Source organism: Manis pentadactyla, chromosome 8 (assembly GCF_030020395.1).
Source record: "Manis pentadactyla isolate mManPen7 chromosome 8, mManPen7.hap1, whole genome shotgun sequence".
NCBI classification, from domain to species: Eukaryota; Metazoa; Chordata; class Mammalia; order Pholidota; family Manidae; genus Manis; species Manis pentadactyla.
Window position 1 is genome coordinate 100,212,065 of NC_080026.1, and position 17,852 is coordinate 100,229,916.

At 48.8% G+C, this 17,852-nt stretch overlaps 1 long non-coding RNA gene across 1 annotated transcript in view; it reads left to right on the forward strand.

The window, feature by feature from the left end:
* LOC130684502 (uncharacterized) overlaps window positions 1–17,852 on the forward strand; it is an 86,431-nt gene that overhangs the window by 47,747 nt on the left and 20,832 nt on the right. The window lies entirely within an intron of this gene.

The following is a 17,852-nucleotide window of genomic DNA, read 5'->3' on the forward strand; positions in this document are numbered from 1 at the left end:
TTATCAATGGAATCCCTCATGGTTAAGCTCATGGCTACTCTGAGTAAACATGGTTCCCAACTTCCTTGCAGTCAGGTGTAGCCATCTCACTAAATTCTAGTCAATGGGATATAAATACAAGTGCTTCTGGGAAGTGTTCTTTAAAGCATGTGTGCACCCTTCTTCTGCCTTTCCTCTTCCTTCCAGCTGGCTGGAGTGAAATGTGATGCCAGGAGCTTGGGCAGCCCTCTTTGGTCCATCTGAAGAGAAGTCACTCTAAGAATGGCAGGGTAGCAAGAGAAAAGGTGCTTGCTTTCTGATGACTTTAGAGCTTCCCTGTGACTGTGGACTGCTTATCTTCAGATTTATTGGATATGAAAGAGAAATAAGCTTCTATCTTGCATAAGCTACTGTTATTTTAGGGCTATCTGTTAATCACAGTCAAATCTCATTCTAATTGATGCAGGTGCAAGTAACTGGATACCTGAAAGCAAGGGAAATTTTTAGTTATCCCTTCAGCAAGAAATCTGGAGGGGTGTCTGTTCCATGCTTGCTTTTACAGCCTCAATCATTGTCTCTGTGATTCTCTCAGCCTTCTCCTCATGGTTGCAATATGGCTTCAGCAGCTCCAAACATCACATCCTCACATGGCAACATCCCAGAAGGAAGGATGAGGATGGGCTGAAGGGGTGGAAAGAACATTTCTACCATACCTGTCCTGTTACCTTGGAGGAAAACCCTTCCAAGAGGTGTCCAGGGTGACCTCTCCTGGCATCTCATTGGCCAGAACCCTAGCTGCAAAGGAGGCTGGGACAGGGAGTCTCTGGCTTTTCAGCCTCTGTAGTGGGAGTCAGATAGAAATGAGTTGGGAATGGCTGATGGCTGGACAACCTACAGTGCCTTGCACTTTGCCTGTCTGTGCCCCGCTGCTTCTAACACTGGGTTCAACTCGCTATTGGCTTCTCTTCAGAGCAAGAGCTCTGGGAGGGCAGTGATTGGTACCAGGGGATGCTATAGCAGGGCTGTTAGGAGTGCAGCATCTGGGTTCAAATCCTGGCTGTGCTCCTCTGCTGTGGCTGAATTAATATCTATGTGCTTCATTATTAAAAAGGATAAATTCTTGCCTGCCTCAGAAGGTTGTTTGAGGATTAAGTGAGTTCATATATATCAGACACTTAGAGTGCTAGTTCTCAAAACTGGCTGTGCACTGGAATCACACAGGCAGTTTAAAAAATTAATAGTGCCTGGACCATAGTGGAGACCCAGATCTAACTGGTCTGGGGTATGGCTTGGGCATTGGGATTTTTAAAACTCCTTAGTTGATTCTAATGTGCAGCCAGGAACAGTGTCTGGCACAGTATAAGTGTCTAATAAACATTAGCTCTGATTGGATTGTTCATCATTGTGGCTCCAGTGCCTAGTGTGAATACAATAATTATTTGTTGACTGACTGAATGAATGAAAGTTTTGGTGAAACCACAAGAAGAGGTGGTTGAGGTTGTTTGGTCCAGCCTTCTGGCACTGGGATTGCTCGTCTGCCCATTTGGTCTTGGCTGCGTTTGTGACATCGCCCGAGCACTCCAGGGTTGCATTTCCTCCTTTCTCCAGGATGGGCCTCTAAAGGTCTGTGCACACCAGCCTGGTCTCCTGCCTCATCCGCAGCCCACAGAGGGCATGCAAAAACCCTGTAAGAGGAAACTCATGGGATCCACACTGAAGCTTTGTGACTGGGCTTCCTGGCCCTCCATCTCTCATAGGGCCACCATCTTTGGTCCCAGCTGCAGTGCCCCTGCGGGTGCGGCTTGGGCCTTAAAGGGGGTGCTACCCTTTTTTGGGTGCCATCCTGGCTGGGTGGTATGGATTTCTGCTGTAAACATGGCCCATCTGGGAGAAGCCCAGGTGCCACATTTTGAACAGCTCTGAAACTTAAAGCTCAGAAGGCTTTGAAATGCAAATATTTTGAAGGAAACATAAGGTAAACATGAGTGCTTATTTCCCCCTGATGAAAACAATATGCTGTTTGCTCTGAAATGTAAATAGGGACTAGATCTCTTTTAAAGAAAGCCACAGCTCATATTTTTAGGTCCAGCGTAATATCACTCCTAAGAATATGTGCATCTGGCAGCCTTCCCCCACCGACTGAATCCACACTCCCTTTTGGTCCTGGATGCCCCTCATTCCAAGCGTGGCTCTCTTCCCCAGTAACTGTCCTAACTGTCTCCCCTCCCAGTCTGGAATGCCACACTCCCTCTCTCAACCCTCATCTAATTTTTTCCAATACTCTTTTAGAGCTTGGGAGTTCCTTTTGGATAGAATTGGGGGAAAAAATATCTGTAGCCAAAGGCATTTCACTGACTTGAAAGAGATTTTATGGTGCATTGACTTCTAATCAACTTTAATAAGTACTTAATACAGGAAGAAGACCTTGCCCCCAGCCCGGAGGTGGCCAAGTGTGCTTACAGCCCCCTGTTGGCCATGGGAAAAAGGACTGTTGCTGGGGCCCGTGGTCTGGGTGGGTACAGCGAGTGACAGCTGCAGAGAAACGAATAATTAGCGATTTCAACCCCTGATAATGAGTAGCTCCATGATCCTTCTTGGAGCCATTAGGAGCATCTATCTTATTAATGATCCCGCCAGACAGCCGTGGGCCCAGGCACACAGTTCCTCTCCAGTGAGGCTTCTGCATCTCATCTGTGCACTGCAGAGTAGAAATGGAAGGTCGTTGTTTCTCATCCCTGTTAGTGGGGGGAGGGCTTTCTGGGCTGGCAGCACCCTTGGGGCTGGCCTGGAGCACCCCCATCCATGCGCCTCTACCACCCCTTCTCACTCAGCAGAGGGAAACAGTAAACACACCTTTTGTTGCATGCCCAGACTGTGCCACACATGCCAGGAGGTGCTTTCACCAGCACTGGCCTCTGTTCTCCCTCCCTGCCACTTGCCTGGGAAGTGCTATTATCATCAAGTTTGTGCAGAAGCCTGTTAAGGGGGTTCAGGACCTCACCCAAGATCACACTGCTAGTAAGGGTCAGGGCCAGGACTACAAAGCCTGTCTTCCTGCTGCCCCATACTGTCCTGTGAATGAATTCAAGGAAATAGCAGCCCTTCCTGAATGCATGTTCTCAAACACAATGCCTCTGCCAGGAGTTGCAGACTGTCCTCTGGCTGCATCTGGTTCACAGATATGAATCTTTTTGACCTACACATGTCTTATTAATTGGAAAATACCTACATAAAATTAGAAAGTCACTGAAAAATTGGAAGACTTGGATACACTAAATTTGTTGTCCCACATGGCTAGATTTCAGGAACACCTACTCTTTTTATATAGTTTGCCACAGGCCTCACCACTCCTTATTGTCCCATAGCTTGCCTGATATGCTCATTTATATAATCTGTCTGTCTCTATAAGTATTTGAGTTTGAGTGAGTCATTTAGATCCGTGATTTCCAAATCTAATTTTATCAACAGATCCCTTTTCTCAAACTATAAAGCAGGTGATAAGGAATATTATGGATAAGGTTGGTGTGGGCCTGAGATCTCACTCACTTGGACTCTACTTTCCATCTCAGTATTCCTTTGAAGTTTGTGGAAACCTTAGGTCCTACAAAACAGTTTGAAAATGGTTTTCATTGAGAAAAAAAAATAAGTGGCAACACTCCAAGGATCCATGGAACTCAACAGAAGATGTCCTGCCTGGATCCAACACCTTGAAGGTCAAGACTAGTGGAGTTTGAGAAGCCCTTAGAGACGATCAGAAAAGCTCAGAGAAGACAACTGAGTTGCTCATGCTCACATAGTAAATGATTATCTGAGACAGTGCTTACCCAACAGTTTGGATCTTCTTGACATTCCTAAGAATTTCTTCTGAAACTACTGGTATGTGTCCAAACCTCTACACCCACAACCCCAGCTTCACTCTAGTTCTCCACCTTCCATCCTGGAACCACAAACACTTTGGAACATGAAGAATAACTCCCACTCACCAAGCAAACAGAACTTGTTATTGTGGGTGGTACCACCTAAACTGTGGTTTGACCCAAATTTGGGCATCTTAAAATGTGGAGCATCCTTCTGCATATTTACTTAACTAGCAGTAATTTAAAAATTCCTTTTATGTGAAATGTATACAGATAGATATATAAAATAGAAAAGAGTGAAACATTTACCTCCATCTTCAAAATTGAAGGTTATGTGTTGGCTTGGATAACATCTCCTGGTGCTCTGGGTCAGGGGTCATCAAATTTCTGTAAAGAGTGACACAGTAAATATTTTAGATTTAGCAGGCCGTATTGTCTCTGTTGCAGCAACTCAACTCTGCTACTGAACTCAAAAGCAGCCATACATCGCATGCAAAGGAATGGGTATGGCAGTGTTCCCATAAAACTTTATTTACAACAACAGGCGGGGGACTGGATTTGGTGTGGGGGCATCGTGCTGATCCCCACTCTCAGTCTGTGTGGGCACTCTGCTTGTCTTCAGAGGTTTCTTAATAGGCAAATCCCGGAGCAGTGTATGGGTGGTGTCAGAACCTTCTGACAGCAGTTCTCTGACGCCAACCAGTTGGGTGTCCTATATGCAGTTCAGTCCTGATACTAACTACCTGAAGTTAGCACGGACCCCATAAGTTGAAGGCTTACTCTCGAAATATTGCCTGCCCCACTTCAGACAAGTGCAAGTCTCGGTTATCTCCAAGCAACCTGCACTTCTCAGCCAACTACAAATTCAGGGGCTCCCATGATTCCCCTCCCCTCAGTTCAATAATTTGCTGAAATGACTTACAGAATGCAGGAGAGCACTACACTACAATTATTTTATCGTAAAGGATAAAGATGAACAGCCAGAGGAAGAGTCACAGGGGCAAGGCCTTTGGTTGGGGTTGGCAAGCTTCTATGGCCTCTCCTCAAGGAATTCTGGGGCACCACCCTATCAGTATCGATGGGTGCACCTAGCTGGAAGCTGCCTGAGCCTTACTGGTTTTACCTGGGATTTATTTAGGAAGTCATGATTGATTACACCTAGGCGCTAGGTGATTGAACTCCCTGTCTAGCCCCTCGGTCCCTGGAGGCTGGGGGTGGGGCTGAAAGTTCCTGCGCTCTAATCACATGCGTGGTCTTTGGGGCCAGTTCCTTCCTGGAAACTAAGAGGCCATAAGGTGTCATCTCATTAGCTCAGGTATGACCAAGGGACTTCTCATGGATAACAAAAGATACTCCTATCATTCAGGAAATCTAAGAGCTTTGAAGCTCTGTGCCAGGAATTGGGGACAAAGACCAGATATGTTTTTTTATTATAGCACAATTAGCAAGTGAGTTTCACTTCGTTTGCCAACTCCCGTTTTGGTCATGCCTGCTTGGAGAGCTATGCTGTAGATTCTGAGGCTGCGTGCAAGCTCCCTGGAGAAGACATCCATTGGTGATGTCTGCCACAGGTGATTTCAATGGCATGTGTGCCCTGTATTGACCATTCCTAACAAAGGGAAAATCTCTGTCTGGCATCTGTTTTCCAAATCATCTCTTCTTATTTTTCTGACTTTTTCCCTCTAACCAGAGATCAAGCTATGTAACTTCTCCAAGGGTCTGTGCTAGAGTCAGCTCATATTCACTTCTGGAGGAAAAGGTGGGAAAACAGGATCCAGTAAAAAGAAATGTTTTTCCCAGCTGGATTTTGAGTTTTAAGTTTTGGGAGAGTGGGCTTCTGGTTACCACACCCAGTCTAGCTTTTAATTATGTGCAGAGTTCAGGTGGCTAGAGGTGGGGGAATTATAAGTCAGTAAGAGAATATGGAGATCGGCTTCCTGAGGAGGGGAGGGCCCATCAGGGGCCTGAGGGACAGGCAGGATGGAGCACGTGGAGGGAGAGGCGAGGACAGGAAACAGGGTGTCCAGTGGGGCACAAACTTGTGATTAAGGAGTGTGGGGGGTAGGGCTGAGTCAGAGTCTGGAGGGCCTGACCTGACCCTGGGGAGCTAGTGGCAGTAGGAGCCATTGTTGTCTCTCAGCAGTAGTGTGACATGGTGTGGCTACAATAAGAGTTCCTGGGGCCAGGATTCTCACCTGGCCCTGGTTGACTAGCTCACTGCTCACCTGTGGGCAATACATGGCTGTTGACTCTATGTAAAGAGTTCCACCCAGTGCTCTGGGCGCGACACGGTGGCAGGGCTGCAAGGCTGTAGGAGATCAGAGGCTGGAGTGGCGGCAGCGCTAAGGACAGAGGCCTAGAGGACGGCTGTGCGGGACAGCTGTGCAGGCAGAGAGGCCCAGAGGATGACTGTGTGGGACGGCTGTGCAGAGAAGCCCAGAGGACAGCTGTGTGGACAGAGGGGCCCAGACGCAGACCAGCTTGCTGCATACAGACTTGCTCTGAGTGAATGGGATTCTAGTGACTGACCTGCCACCTGGAAATAAAGTTGGGTATAACCCTTTCACCCCAAAGAGTGTTCTGCTGTCAATTTTCTTTGGTCACATTGAATCCATAATGAACTTACCAGGGGGTTAACCCATTGGCAAAACACATGGGAAAATGTGAATTTAGGTTGTCAAGTGAAGCAGGACAGAGGAGGTAGTGCTCCTGCTTGGGACAGGCTGGTCAGTGCAGGAAAAGGGGACCCTCTCCAGGTGCACACTCTGGCCCTGTGTGTGGGGGAACCTTCCCACTCCTGGTCACCAGGCAGTCAACCAAGGCCAGATAAATGGAGTCCTCCAAAAACACGACAGCATCTGCAGAAGTCCAGTGATGGGAACAAGGGGAACAGAAACTTCTAGAGGATGGAGGATATTCAAAGAAAGGGGATCTTCTAGATGCAGTGAGCAGAGGTTTTCCAGACTTCCTTGTTGGGGTTGATCCATGTGGCTGCATGGAACTAAACCATGCACTAGGAACTTGGGAATCCATGTGGCTGGCCCAGAACAGATGTTTTGATTGGGGTCTTTTACCACCATTGATTTAGCATCTGCCAACACTATGCTGGTAACATTTGTGTGCACAACCCATGTAAACCTATTCCCACTTAACAAATGAGGACAGCAAGGTGGAGAGAAGTGACTTGCCCTAGCTAGGAAGTGACAGTGATTTGTTTTATTTATTTATTTATTTAAATTTTTTATGAAGGTATGATTGATATTCACTCTTATGAGGGCTTCACATGAAAAAACAGTGCGGTTACTACAACCACCCATATTATCAAGTCCCCACCCATACCCTAGTGCAGTCACTGTCCATCAGTGCAGCAAGATGCCACAGATCCACTATGTGCCTTCTCTGTGCTACACTGTTCTCCCCGTGATCCCCCACACCATGTGTACTAAACATAATACCCCTCAGTCACCTTCTCCCTCCCTCCCGACCTGCCCTCCCATGCCCATCCCCTTTGGTAACCACTAGTTCATTTGTGGAGTCTCTGAGTCTGCTGCCATTTTGTTCCTTTAGTTTTGCTTCATTGTTATACTCCACAAATGAGGGAAATCATTTGATACTTGTCTTTCTCCGCCTGGCTTATTTCACTGAGCATAATATCCTCCAGCTCTACCCATGTGGTTGCAAATGATAGGATTTGTTTTCTTCTTATGGCTGAATAATATTCCATTGTGTATATGTACCACATCTTCTTTATCCATTCATCTACTGATGGACACTTAGGTTGCTTCGATATCTTGGCTATTGTAAAAAGTGCTGCAGTAAACATAGGGGTGCATATGTCTTTTTGAATCTGAGAAGTTGTATTCTTTGGGTAAATTCCAAGGCAATGAATTGTTTTAAACTTAGCTCCTTTGTAGTTTCATGACAGTTTTAAATATAACCACCTAATTCTGTTATCATGTACTGAAAAGACAGGGAGACTTGAAGGGAGGTGAACGGTTTTGTAAGTGACTCCCTAGGACTCCTTTCCTGATTCAACTTCTGGACTCTAAGGCCAACTACCACATCATCTAATAGTGTCTGCTCCCTTTCTTTGAGATATCCCCCTTTCTTGTAAACATCCTCTGTTCTCTAGAAATTTCTATTCTCCTTGCTCCCACCAGGAGACTTCTGTAGATGCTGCCATGTTTTTAGAGGACTCTACTTCTCTGGCATGAACATTACATCCACACTTGGCCTATCAGAGTCCCTGCCTAGGATTTTTCAAGATGGAACCAAAACAGAGTCTCTAGGCTCCCTCCACACTGCAGGCTCCAAGACGGTAAAAGCCAGGAGCAGTCAGCTCTCAGCTTCATGCCCTGTTGAGGGAGAGAGAACCAAGACCTGTGCAGAGAGAAGCAGAGGTGAGAGGTGGAGAGAGAAGGCTCCGGCCCAAGGCTGGCTCCCCTTGTCTTGAGGTCCAGCTGTGTCCTGCCTTTCTGCAGTTTCATCCAATCTTCCTTGGATTCTGTGAGTGAGTCAGTTCCCCTTTTGGCCTCAGCTAGTTAGAATTGGGTTTCTGTCACTGGCAACATGAGAGCTGACTGACACATGGCTCATGAGGGAGCATTTGCCATTCATACAGGCATGAAATATTTACAGGGCTCATCCTGTGTGCATGACATTCCTCACAGCTGCAAGGGCATGGGTTAGGGGGGTGGGGAGCCTCTGTTCAGAGATCTGGGGAGTAGACAGGACTCATCTGGAGAGGACAGGTTTGTATAAACTTATCATAGACTTTCAGAATTGTGAAGGGATCCCCCCCCCAGATGTTACCTAGCCCTGTGTCTGGGGTTGGACTCATGACCCCAAAAGCAGATTCTGATTCTAACATGTCTGTCTTTGCCTTGGAGGGTGAATGTGAATATCTCTAGATCTCAGGGAAGAGACTTCCTGAGCCCTTGAGCCAGAGCAAGGTCAATTGACTATGTTCATGGCTTAATCTCAAGTGCCAAATATAGTGCCTGGGACACAGGAGACACTTTATAATGTGAGCTGAATGAATGAATACCTGAATGCTCAACTCCTCTGAGCTCTCCCTTTGCTCAAAGCTATGGGGAAAGATGCAACCTCTCAGAGGAGTCCTGGCAATTCTGGCCCCAGCATTCTGCTCTCTTCCCAAAGATTTCTCAGTTCCTCTCCTATCTCCTGCATATATCCTGTAGGAGACACTTGGGAGGAGGGTCAAGACCCCAAGTCCCAAGGGAAACTCCCCACCACTGAGGAAAGTCCTGCCCATCCTTCAAGCCATGCATCTGCCCCTATCTCACTCCTGCCCTCCAGTCTCTCCCTCTGCACACCTGAACATGGAAGGCCGACGCTGTCTCGCCCTCACCATCTTTGGGGCTCTCTGCCAGTGTTTGCTGAATGAATGTGGAGTGAGTGAGATTAAGCAGATACACTTACCTTGCTCTAGTTTTCGTGAGATGATTCATTTTTAAAGAGCTCAGCAACTCGCAGGGGAGACGAGCCCTCAGGGGCTGGAATGAAGACTGCAGCAGAGTGCAGGGCCAGGTGGGGGCCAGGGCACTGTGGACACACTGGGACTCCACTCAGAGCTAGGAAAGGCTTCCCAGAAGGAGTGACATCTGTCCTGGGCTTGGACAGAGGATGAATAAAGAGAGTGTATCTGGTCAAGAAGTGGGTGTATCTGTCAGGATGCTCTCAGAGTTACAAGTGACAGAAAAACACTTGTCATCTCAGACAGAGGAGGTTCAGGCTTCAGGGCCAGTTGATTGGGCAGCTCTGTGGTGTCACCTGGGGCTCAGGCTTTCCTCTGTTTCCACTGTCATCCAACGCATGGGTTTCAGTCTGTAGTCAGAAGACAGCTGTCAGCAACACTGGGGGTTCTGTGTGTTCTTGCTCTTGTCTGGTGGGAAAGGGAGAAATCATTCCCCAAGCATGGATTATAATTGGATTAGGGGGACTTAAGAGAACCTTACCTCAACTAATACATCACCCTGGCAATGCCTGGTGCTGATCAGCTTAAAATAATAGTACCCACTCTGCCTTGCCAATGGGTTTCAGCCCTGGGCAAGTTCACTATGGATTCAATGTGACCAAAGAAATGACAGTAGAATGTTCTTGGGGTGAAAGGGTTATAGCCGACTTTATTTCCACAGTGGCAGATCAGTCACTAGAATCCCATTCACTCAGAGCGAGTCTGCATGCAGCAAGCCAGTCTCTGCCTCTGGGCCCCTCTGCCCACACAGCCATTCTCTGGGCCTCTGTCCGTGGCACTGCCACCACTCCAGCCTCTGCTCTCTCTTCTGCACCCTTGCAACCATGCCACAGAGCCCTGGGCAGAGCTCTTTATATAGAGTCAATAATGATGCATTGCCCACACGTGTGTAATGAGCAAGCTGACCAGGACCAGGTGAGAATCCTGGCCACAGGAACCTTCACTTTATCCACACAACCCTAGGGGGGATGAGATCAACTCCTCTTGAGTCACTGGGTTTTGTGAGGAGAGGATACCAGGACCGAATGGAGGCTAGGAGGAAGGGGGTTGGATACACAGTGAAGAGTGCCCGCATGGGGGAGGGGAAGATGCTTGGGAGGGCATTTCTGGCTGAGGGAAAGTCTATGCCCAGTTGTGATGTTGGGAAGGGGCACCATGTGTTTGGGGGATGGCAGGAGCCAGGTGGGTGGGGGGCAGCTGGAGAAGGGGCCGAGAGGCAGCTCGCTGAGTCTTGAATGCCTTGCTGTGGACTCTCCCCAGGGGAGTCGGTTTCTGTTAACAGGAGAGGGGGAAATGGGAGGCATGCTGCGCAGGCCCACACCACCCCGCCTCAGCTCACTCCATGATGCTATTCCTGGAAGCACCATCTGTGCTGACTGGATTCTGTTGGCTTGGCCAAGGAGGGGGACCCGCATTTCCCAGAATCCCCTTCTCTGTGGGGTTCTGAGTTAGGGTCAGCCAAATGTAGAATTGTGTGAGATTTGGAAAATGGATGCAAGGGAGAATTCATCATTCTCAGAAGGCTCTGGTGATCAGACACAATGGCGGTTAGATTCAGAGGTGCCCATAGGCTCCAGCTTCCTGGTCATTTGTCTGACTCCTGGCCTTGCCAGCCAGGCCCCAAGCCTCCCACCTGGTGCTGGACAGTAGATTCCCCCAGAGGCAGCAGCCTCCACAGAACTCCCTGCAAGCACCCCTTCACTGTCGTTCCCTCTGGGTAGCTGCTGCCCACCTGTACCAATGCTCTGGCTGTTGGAGCCTCCCCTCTGGTCTGCTCCCAGACTCCCACCTTCCCCCCACACCTGGTAAGCACCTCTGTGAAGCGGGGCTACCAATAGGACTTAGTGCAGAGGACCCTGCCTGGCACAGAGCAGGAGTCAGGAAGTGTGAGTAGCTGTGAACACCTACTTGCCCTGTTCTAGGCACCGGCCAGGCATCTGCACAGCTGTTGATTCATCCCACCCCTACCAATCCTCCGTGAGTGGTACTGCAGTTAATCCCATTTACAGAGCCACAGGAGGCTATTTGGGTGGAGCATATGAAATTTCTAGTTTTGTAGTTCAAACATAGTTCCATACCAGCAAGTGCATGTGGCTCACAAAGCCTGGCAGCCTGCCTACACTATGCACACAGCCTGCACAGGTACTGAGTGCCCACTGTGGGCCAGGGAGACTGTGCACCCTGTTGCAGGGCTGTTTATGTTACAAATGCTGGGTGCACATGGAAGAGGGTGCCACAGGCTCTTTGAAATACCTTTCCCCAACACCTTAGCTCACTCCTTCAGTATCCAGCATATCCAGCACAGACACCCCCTCCCTTATGAAACCTCTCCAGACTTCCGCAGCAGAGGAACCAACCTAAGGGCACAGAGGCAGGGAAGGGCCCTGCTGGTTGGGGGACAGGGAAGAATCGTGTGGCTGGAGTGTTGGACACACTGTGTAGAGGATGGAAAGGGACTTGAGTGATGAGGGATGGACCTCAGAGGCTGTAGGGAGTTTGCTTCCATTGTTGTTGTGAGAATGAGTTGCAAGGCCAGCTCTGCTTTCTCCTGAAATGTCCCAGAATCTGCTCTTTTTGCTGGTTCGGGGGCCAACTGGGAGGGTGCTCCTCGGTGAGGGTACATCCTGGGGGCCTGAAATGGCCCATCACAGGGGCGAAGGGTGAGTCTCTTAGCCTGGTTGGCATCATGACAGCAACCTAGCTGCTCATGCCCACAGGCCCCGAAACAGTGACTGAGGTCCCTGGCCTCTGTCTGGGGGTCTTAGGCAGCCCCACTCTCTGCTTTCCTAAGCCCCAACCCACAACTTTGTTCCATTAAGTACCATCTCAGGCCAGGCTTGACGCTGCCCAACTTGGCTTCCTTTTCTCTTTTGCCTCTCAAGATACCCTCCCTGCCTTTGGTGTGTCCTGCCTGCCCCTGTGTCTGTCCTGTGCTCCTACCCCGGGGCAGCTCCCTCTTGTTTGGGGTTGGGGATCAGATAGCATGTGCCAGAAGCAGGCTGTCCCTGCCGGCCTGCTCAGGACTGTCTGGGGGAATTGAGAGTGACACAGATGCCCCTTCCCCTTCCATGTACTTAAGAGCTTGGATTCTGGGGGTGGGCTGCCTGGAAGGAATCCTGTTCTGTCCCCTCTTAGCCAGTGTCCCCTTTGTAGGATGGGCCTGCAGGATAGCACCTCCGTCGGAGGCACTGTATGCCGGTAAACGCTTACAGGTGTAGCTCCAACCTGAAAGTTGGTTGGTTTACATTAAGGAGTAAAGTGCAAGTGAACCAATGAAAGGTTTATACAAGTTTCGCTCATTCTTTAAAGGCCTGAGTGACCTCTTTGCTGAATTGGATGATCATTTTTGAATATATAAAAACATAACTCTCTTTGTTTTGGGTGCTATCCCCAGTGTAACAGCTGCAGACTCAGATACACTTCAAGTGTCATTTGCATGATTAATATTTTTTCTATTACTTTCTCAAGTCTAGAAAATCGACACAAAAATAAACCAAGGCCTGATTTGCAGCCCTTGCCAATGTCTGTGTGACGTCACCAAAGCAGAGCTGGGAAGAGACGCTTGCTAGCCACCATCGTATCGTACTCCCACCACACAGATATGATAGATGGGAGTAACCTCAAAAAGCATAGGGAACAATAAAATACGGTAAGATAACTGGGAGCTGATGAGAGCTGAGTATTTATTACTTTTGTTTTTAGTATAATTTATTTAAATGTGAATTTGTGTAATTTAATCTTTTAATAATAGCCTTATTTAACACCATCCTGTAAAATACCTGAAAATGTGGCAATTGGCTCTTGTGACGTGAGCCTGGACGAGCATGCCACCTCAGGGGTTTTGTGGGGAATAAATCATTTAACATTTTCAAAGTAATTCAATGTTTTAATATCTCTGAAGATGCTGGCATACAGTAAACACTAAATAAATGTTAGCTCATCTCCTTTTTGTTTATTATTATTATCCTCAATGAGAACTTTGGTGCCAGAAATGTGCGATGGGGGTTAGGTGAGTTTTCCACCCCAGGCAAGGGAACTGCGTTTCTCTAGTTCTTTGTTCCCTTCTGCATCTAGCACAGGGCTTGGTGTGGAGAAGGTGCTGGGCAAATGCTCACTGAGCTGGTATTTTTCCTACAAGAGCTGGATGGAGTAATCATTTTACCTTGGCCGACCTGTGGCCATCCCTGGATCCTTCCTGGCTTCACAAGTGGCAGATGCTGTCAGGCAGGTCTGCTGGCTTGCACCAGGGCTTGTCTGGAAAATCCCACCAGAAGGGGTGCACTTGGGGAGCTCCTGCTCTCACGTACTGACCTGAGATAGAAGGCAGATGTTCTCCTGGGCTCTCTGCCTGCTCGCTGCTCCTTAAAGAGACCAGGGGTGTTTACAAGGTTAGCTAAAGTCCCCCAACACTGGGATTGGAGCAGTTGCCAAAGGGGTGGCTCAGTTTCCATCTCCTTGTTGAGGCTGGTGGATCTGCCAGCCTTATGCAGGGGAAGCCACATACCATAGGATCTAACTCCTGCCAGGGAGGGGCATGTAAGGAGGGAGGAGCAGAGAGGTTTGCGTGAATGCTTGTTCTTTTATCCACATTGATTGAGCATGGACCCAGGGCCAGGATTCCGTCAGCTTCTGAGGATAAGCACATGGAATGCCACAGCTTTTGGCTCAGGGGGTTTATGCTATAGTCGCAGGGAACAGAGAACATACCGGAAAGGTCCTTGCTGGTTGTTGCATAGAACCCAGCTCACCCCATGCCCCCTGCACAGGTGGGGGTTTCTGGCATTGGGGAAGGTTGGGGAAGGCACTGGGGGAGCTGGAGCTCACCTGGTGGTTAAGGGAGAGAGGGGATGGTGCAGCAGGACAGAGGCAAGGCGGGGACAGACGAGTTGGCAGCTGCGTGCACAGAAGGGAAGGGGGCAGGCTTTGCAGAGGTGCTGGACAACTCCAATTCTGAAGGGCTTGCCCTTAAAGGGGCAGTTCATGGGAAAGAGGAATGTGACAGTTTCAGAAGGTAAAGGAAGACAAGGGGACAATGCAGCCTCCCTCTGACTACAGTGTAGACAAGGGCTTGGGTGCAGTGTTATTTGTAAGGTGCTCTTGAAAGCTGGAGTGAGGGAGGTGAGAGCGAGAGAGAGGAAGCCAGACCAATAAAGAGTGCATAACCCAGCTGGTGACTGCTATGGGCAGCTGGGCTATGGCCCATCGGGACACCCCAAGAAACTAGGGAGAATATACCTTAAAATTCTCCCTCCCAAGGATGGGGTGTTCATCCCCCAGCTCCCAGCTCCCATTGGCTGATGGTCGTCACTGGGGGGTGCCAACTCCTCCACATTTGGCTATGTCTGCACTGGAGCTGAGGGGTCTGGCTGAGGCAGAAAGGTGGAGAGTCACCCCAGCACAGGTGAGGTAACACACTGACAGCTGTCCTCCACTGTGCTGAAGTTAGGACCGAGGGAATGTCACATGGAGCACCAAGTGCGCTCACTAAAGGAATCCAGGGAAAAGTGCGGTATGCAAAGGAGGAGGTGGATAGCAGGGGCAGGGCTACTGAAGGCTTCTGGGTGAAAAGGTCCAGAGAGTGTCCATTGGATTTGCCTTAGGACCTACTGCAGACGTTGGGTCAAAGAGGTGGGAACCGCCATATTGCATGAGGGTGAGAAGTGAGTGGACCGTGAAGAAGCAGAGACAGTGGTGTAAATGGCTTTCCCCTGGATAACTGGCTGTGAAGGAAGCAAAGTGAATATGGCAACAGCTGGGAGTGCAGGTGGGTGCAGGGTTCAGGGAGATCCTGCCGAAGCGGGAGGGTGTTCAGAGCCTTTTCAGGAATCTTCAGGGTTTTTATTCCAGGTGTTCATTCCTTCAGACATTGTTTTTGTTGGCTTGCCTTGGACTGGGACTGTTAGAAGGAAGGAGAAGCTGTTGTTCTTTATTAGAGATGGCTTGGGGTTGTGGGCGAGCACCGGCATCAGACAGACCTGGTGTGTAATCCCGGCGCCGCCTCGGCGTGATCTGGTGTCGGAGCCTCAGTGGTGTCATCTATAGAAGGGGGATAGCAATCCTTCTCTCCCAGGGCAGCTGTGGGTTTGATGAGAAAGGGTTCAAGGAAGGGGCAGCTGCATATCGGGTGCTGAAGTCCAGCACTACTGAGAGGCAGCATGGTGAATAAGGACATGTACCCTTGAGCCAGGCGCGAGGGACAGCGCTTGCTCCCCTCCCCCTTAGCACAAGTTCCTTTGCTGGGGAAATACAGCTTGGTGGGCGTGAAAGACAATTTTACAGAGATTCCTGTCACGTTACCTCCATGCCATAAGCTCTTCTGCAGTGTCTTTGCTCTTCCCCTTTCAGGAGGTGGACTCCTATCCCCCTCGCTTTGAATCTGGGCCAGGCTTGGGCCTGCTTGACCCATAGAACATGGCAGAAGTGGTGTATCCATCTTAACAATATTAAGTCTTCTGGTCCATTAACATGGGATTTCTTTCCATTTATTTAGAGCTTTAATTTACTTCATTAATGTTTTGTTGTTTTCAGAATATAAGTCTTAAACTTGCTTTGTTAAATGTATTCCCAAGCATTCTTTTTGACACTATTGTAAATGGGATTGTTTATTTCTTCTTTAATTGTTCATTACATGATATTTTTTTGTGGGATCACATGAGATTGGGTCACCAGAATGGCACACTTTTTTGAATGACTCAAACTGTTCATACAGACAAGGACTTCCTGAAAAGATCTACCTTGCACACCCTAGGGCATCCTAACTTTTTTAAATTCGGAGGTGTTGTTTTATTACAACAGTTTATTTGTTTCTTCATTCATTGGCTTATTAGTTGAGGGCCCTCATGGGTCAGACATTGTTCTAGGAGTGAGGGGTATACCAGGGGACATGGCGAAGTGTCTGTCCTTTGCGAGCTTGCTTTCTCATGGGGAAGACGTTCAAAAAGCTAACTAGCTAACTAAATACTTAATGTGATTTCAGGCAATTGCTTTGAAAGAAAATAACTTAGCCTTAGGATAGAGACTTGAAGGGCACAAAGGCAGATTTAATGGGGTGGTAGGGAAGGCCTCTCTAAGAAGGGGACCTGGGGGCAGAATGAAGCATGTGGTGAGCAGGTGGAGAGCTGGAGGAGAGGACAGCAGGTGTGGGGCTCTGGATGGGAGCGTGCTCTGATGGCCTGGGTAACTGCAGGGAGGGCCAGTGTGGCTGGGACAGCAGAAGGGGGCTTAGAGGGTGGAGAAGCTAAAGAGCTGGGAGGAGGCCAGGACATGGGTTTGGGTGCTGCAGAAAGAAATGTGGATTTCATCCCAAGAAGCAAATCATGTGAAGGCTTTAAGAGAGGGGAAAAAAGGGTAATTGAGAGTTGGGGGAATCAGGGAAGGTGCCTTGAAAGTCAAGGAGTTAAGTAGAATTCTGCAGGGAGAATCTGCGTAAACCAGATATGTCAGGGAAGGGCAAGCCACGTGGGAGCAGCAACAGGAAAAAGTCACTGGGGTGGTAGTTCACCCCAACTGGGAAGATGGGTGTGTCATGGTACAAGACCAAAGAGGAGAGGGAGGTATTTCCAAGGACTGGCTGATTTGCTCTCTGGTTGTATGATGATGTATCCAGAAGGCAGCATTGAGCTCAGAGTAGAAATCAAGAGCTCAGGTTTTAGCTCAGAGTAGAAATCAAGGCTTAGAAGCCCTAGGATTGAGCTTGACTCTGACATTGAATTGCTGGTGATCTTGGTCAAGTTACCTCCCTTCCTGGGGACCTGATGCTGTCATCTGTACAATGGACGTCTCAGAGCAAGAGTGGCCCCAAGTATGTTGGTCCTGGGAAGCATACATGTGCTTGGGGATTGCTTGATACACCAGACCCTGGGAGAGGACCTTGACGGGAGAGGTACTCTCTTCTGTGAACTGACCTAGTCTATGCTGCCCTGAGCTGAGGAGCTTCCTGCCCAGAGGCTTGGCAGGGCTGAGGTGTAGTGCTGCTAGGATGTATCTCTGTCTTTCATCACTGCCTAGCTCATGTCATATACTCTGCTTCAGGAGCTCAGCTATAAAACCCAGATCTGTCTTCTCTCCTACACCTCCTTTGCTTATAGATACAGACCTTGCTTCAAAGAAATAAGGTATGAGTGGCCCATGCAGTCCCTCCAGGACCGAAGCAATAAACTCTGGGCTTTTTAGCAGACTCTGTGGGCTATGCTTCATGAGGGTCTGGTCACTAGTCCAGGTGACTGGCCAAGGCTGAAAATGTCATCCCATCCCTCCCTCTGTCACTCCTCCATTTTGTTAACCTCAGAAACTGAAGGAAGTTCCAACCTGCCTGGCATCCATGGCTCACCAACACCACATGCTCCATTTGTGTCTTTTCCCTCACTGGGCTCTTTTTCTGCTATGTGTCCTCCTCCATTTCCCGTGCCCAAAGCCTGGCCATCCACAAGGGCTTCAGCCAGAAGTGGTGTCTCTCTAGAGGTTCACAATGAAAGACGTGGTCTGTATGGAGTTCCCAAACAGACACGTGAGAAGGAAAG